Genomic DNA, 5,396 nt, shown 5'->3' on the forward strand with positions numbered 1-5,396 from the left:
CTTGCAGTAGATCCACTCTCCACTAGTCGCACACCTCCTCGCTTTACAATGGCTTCACCTACCATCGGCCGCCCTCGGCATCATACCGAATCCACACTGGCCGCGACCAGAATGGTCCACGAGGACGTGGACATGACTTACAGAACACTATGCACATCGTTTCCACTCCAACGAATCATCACCAAGACGGGCACTTGGACACGACGATGACTCACAAACACAACGACGACTAAGCGTGTAAACACGCACGACTCCTTGACTCATCCGACTCCCCCAGACGACCAGCTTGGTGAACTACAACACCACACCTCGGCACTACCTCTCCCATCAACGATCTCCTTCCACCACCTTGCCAACAAGGGCATGCCGTCTCACACCTTGTCGCTCCAACGAACGGCGATCGCTTGTTCCACTAGTAGAAAACAGGGCTTTCGTCCAGGCCAGTTTAGCCCATTAGTCCCGGTTCAATCCAGAACCGGGACCAATGGAGCTATTTGCCCCGGTTCGTGAGCCCAGGGGGCCGGCCGGGTCACGTGGGCCATTGGTCCCGGTTCGTCCGGACCTTTTGGTCCCGGTTGGTGGGACGAACCGGGACCAATGGTCCTGGCTCCTGGCCCACCACTATTGGTCCCGGTTGGTGGCATGAACCGGGACCAAAAGGGTTACCTTTAGTCTCGGTTCATGCCACCAACCGGGACTAAAGGGTTGGCCCTCGTTGCACCCAGCTTTTAGTCCCACCTCGCCAACAGAAGGGCGCCCACACCTGTTTATAAGCCCGTCCCTCTCTCTGTTGTTGATCTCCTCTCAAAGTGAAAATAGATGCACCTATAGAGGAAATTGGACCTAAATTTATAAATAAAAATTGATTATGAATTTATGTTTAATTTTCTCTGTAAGTGCATCTATGTTCACTAACAGAGAAGTTTTTATTTTTTGTGACCTAAAAGAAAAAAGAAATCACCAAAAAACTGTAAGTATTTATTTCTAAGTAGAACTGAAAAAATAATGGCACTAGTAAAGTTAATCACAAACTTCAAATTCACACAAATTTCAAAGAATTCAATTTAAGTATTCACCCAAATTTCAAAGAATTAAAAAATAAAGCAAAAAACCAAAAGAAAATAATTAATGCAGAAAACAAAACCAAAAAACTGGAAAAAACTAAAAATAGCAACAATAAGTATTTTATTGTAAGTAGAAACAAAATAAAATGAATAAAGCAACAAAGAAAACAAAAAAAGAGTTTCCAAATTTGAAAACTAATGGCACTAACAGAAAGTTTATAATTTTTCTAAAACTAAAAGCAAAAAGAATTAAAAAATAAAGCAAAAAACAAAAGAAAATAAATAATGCAGAAAACAGAACAAAAAACTGAAAAAAATAAAAATAGCAACAATAAGTATTTTGTTGTAAGTAGAAACAAAATAAAATAAATAAAGAAACAAAGGAAACAAAAAAAGAGTTTTCAGATTTGAAAACTAATGGCACTAACAGAAAGTTTATAATTTTTCTAAAACTAAAAGCAAAAAGAATTAAAAAATAAAGAAAAAACAACAAAAACTAAATAATGCAGAAAACAGAACAAAAAACTGAAAAAAATAAAAATAGCAACAATAAGTATTTTGTTGTAAGTAGAAACAAAATAAAATAAATAAAGCAACAAAGAAAACAAAAAAAGAGTTTTCAGATTTGAAAACTAATGGCACTAACAGAAAAATAAACCAAAACCAAAATAAACTAAATAAAAGCAACAAATAAAACAAAAAAACAAAAAAATGCCACCTACCGGGCCCCCACGGCCTGAATACGACTAGAAACACTATGGGCCAGGATTCAGGCCCGTGGAAGGCCCAGTAGGCCCACAGGCACAGATGGCAGAGTTAGACCCGAAAGCCTGCTTTAGAGAGGAGCTCGAGAGGGGAGCCGCACCGCACCTTATAAACTGGTGCGGCTCCCTCTCAACTAGCGAGGTGGGACTAAACATTTGGCGCGGGGCAGCACAAGGCCTTCGGTCCCGGTTGGTGCCAACAACCGGGACTAAAGGGGGCCTTTGGTCCCGGTTGGTGGCACCAACCGGGACTAATGCCCCCCTTTAGTCCCGGTTGGTGCCACCAACCGGGACCAAAGGCCGCCACTTCCCGCCCTTTGGGCTGCTGAAAATTGGCCTTTGGTCCCGGTTGGTGGCACCAACCGGGACTAAAGGGGGGCATTAGTCCCGGTTGGTGCCACCAACCGGGACTAATGCCCTTGCTATATAACCAGGACTTGTGAAAATTTCACATCTCCCTCGCCAGTTGCCGCCGCCGCCAGGCTGCCCAAATCGCTCGCGCGCTCCTCGTCGCCGTCGCCGCCGCCGGCCGCCATCCCCGTCTCCCCGTGCCCCTGCCCCGCGCCCGAGCCCACGCCGGCCGCCGCCCCGTGCCCCTGCCTCGTCCCCGAGCACGCACGGCCGCGCCCCTGCGCCCCGGCCCGCCCCCACCATTGTCGACGTCGTCGCCGGCGCCCGCCCCCACTGCCACCCCTGCCTCGACGCCGCCCCTCCTCCCCGTTCGGTCCGGCTCCGGCGACCCCCTTTCCTCCCTGTCCCCTCGATCCTCTTCATATAATTTTTAGATTTTTTTTAAATTTTGTTGATGTATATTTAGAAAAACATATATGTTGATGTATATTTAGAAAAATGTATGTATGTATGTTCATATGAAAGAAAAATGTATGTATGTATATCTGTTTATATGTCTTTTTTTTAATATTTTTTGTTTTTTGCATTTTTATAAAAATGTATATATGTTCTCTGTGTGTATATATGTTTTATGTTCATAGATTTTTATTTGAACATTATTTAGAAAAAACAAGCAATGCAAGAGGAAGAAAAAGAATGAGAGGAAAAAGGAAAAAAGAAGAGGAAGAAAGGAGAAGAAGAGGGGATAGGAAGAAGAGGAGAAATAAATAAGAAGAAGAAAAAAGAAGAAAAAGAAGAGGAGAAGAAGAAAAGAATAGAGGAGAAGAAGAAAAAATAGAAATTTTTCTATTTTTTCTTCTTCTCCTCTATTCTTTTCTTCTTCTCCTCTTTCTTTTTCTTCTTTTTTTTCTTCTTCTTCTTCCTTCTTCCTTCTTCCTCTTTTCTTCCTTTTCCTTATTTTCCTTTCTCGAGGGATAAGAAGAAAAGAAGAGGAGAAGAAGAAAGAAAGGAATAGAGGAGAAAGAAGAAACTTTGACACGAGGGGGGGGGTACCGATACCCCCTCCCCGATAACATTATTTTCCCATGTATATGTATGTTGCGTCGTTGTCGATATAACAAGGGTGTCGAGGATCGCCGAGGGGTCGAGGGTCGGGAACTAGGGTAGAGGGTCGAGGGTCGTTAAGGGGTCAAGGGTCGAAGGTTTCAGGGTCGAGGGTTCCTATAGTGTCAAAGTATTGAAGAAATCCAATAGCTTGTGGGCGTCGATGCCCACGTCGATGCCCACGTCACTTGTGGGACATAGATGTACTGTTCAACGCCGACCCCCTCCCAATAGCTTCAACACATGGGGGGGGGGTCGATATTACCCCCTCCTAGCTTGAAGCGTTCTCGAGGCCACCCCCTAACCCTTGAAGCGTTGTCGAGGCCACCCCAAACCCTAGACGAATCCTTATTGTGATTAGCTAGCTAGTTCTACGTTTGCCACTAATATATCCATATCTGTCATGTTTGAATAATAATTGCCATGTTGTAAATATTTGTAGAAACTATGGACACCCCCCGAGACGAAGCACAAGAAGCGTTGTTGAGGGACATAATCGCAGAAGGAAGTGATGCCCTCTCGATGTTTCTCAACGACAACGATGGTCTGGAAGGAGAGGGTGAAGAAGCAGCTGGCCCTCTCCTCATTGATTTACATGGCTCCGATGACCCAATGCCGATGCAAGAAGGAGAGGGTGAAGAAGTAGACCGTGAGGACGGCTCCGGAGATTATATATTTGTAAAAGATAATTATTGTATATATGTAGCCGGTAGTGTCGGATAGATATACGAGAACTTGTTTGTTCGACCAATCTCTCGGAGAAGGAGAGGTGGTCGATATCACTTCTCTCTGTATGCATATATGTTCATGACGATCTTCTGTTTGCTTACTAGCTAGCTAGCGTGTCTAGCTAGTCCTCTCTATACGTATGTATGTATGGTACGTAGCGTCGACCAATCACGAACAAAAGAGAGGACACTTCTCTCTATTAATTAGCTAGCTATAGCACAATATATGAAACACCTAAATTAACCCCCCAAAACCCCCCAACCCCCCCTTCAAAAAAAAACAAAAACCACAACCACATAAACGCTGACGCGTGGATGCCTATTGGTCCCGGTTGGTGCCACCAACCGGGACCAAAGGCCCTCCTGCCTAGGCTCAGGGGACAGGCCACGTGGAGGCCCTTCTGTCCCGGTTCTGGATTGAACCGGGACTAAAGGGGGGAGGCATTAGTACCGACCCTTTAGTCCCGGTTCACCAACCGGGACTAAAGGCCCTTACCAACCGGGACAATAGGCCCTTTTTCTACTAGTGTTCCTCCTCTTTGCTGCATCACCTAGCGACTTCATGGCCCGCCCCGAGGCGCTAGTAGGTCACCACCCCGAGGCAAGTGCAGCTTCAAATCTCAAACCTTGCTCAGATACCAATTGTTGGAATTTCACCCATAGGATCGATCACATAAAATCACTGCAGATACACGTGCACAAAAACTGATAGCCAAGGGCCCTTGTCGTGCCTTCTTTTATTTTATGGAAAGACTCACGCCTACATGTGTTGCAGTTTTGCAACTCGCCCACACGCGTGGATGACCGTCCAGTCGAGTTTGCATGAATCTTGACACATTGATGCAAAATTCACGTGCCATGTAGGACGGGGTTGGTGTGTGTGCGTTGGAGAGTTCGCGCACACGCCTGCAACACGCGGTTTGGCAGCTCCACTGTATGGGCGAACTAGTTTCTGCCCACACAACCAACACCTAGTCCACGCGCATGTGGATGAACTGATTTCGCCCACACAACACCCGTACGTTATTGGATGGCAAATGCAGTACGCATACGTGGCAATTAGGTAAACACATATGACAACTATGATTCGTTGCAAGATGGCAACTGCAGTTACGTGTATGTGGCAACCAGATAAACACACATGGCAACTGTGATTAACCATACAAGGCAACTATGGTTGGACCACACGTGGCAACTAGATAAACACACATGGCAACTACTGTTTGACCATATGTGACAAGCAATTAATCACACACGGTAACTATGGTTTGATTACACGCGGCAACTACCATAAATTAGACATGGCAACTATAGTTAACCAAAACAGATAGAGTTGCCATGCTTTTACAACTACATTGGCCATCTTCGGATAACTACATCTGCCA

The sequence above is a fragment of the Triticum aestivum genome, chromosome 7B (assembly GCF_018294505.1).
Source record: "Triticum aestivum cultivar Chinese Spring chromosome 7B, IWGSC CS RefSeq v2.1, whole genome shotgun sequence".
NCBI lineage: Eukaryota > Viridiplantae > Streptophyta > Magnoliopsida > Poales > Poaceae > Triticum > Triticum aestivum.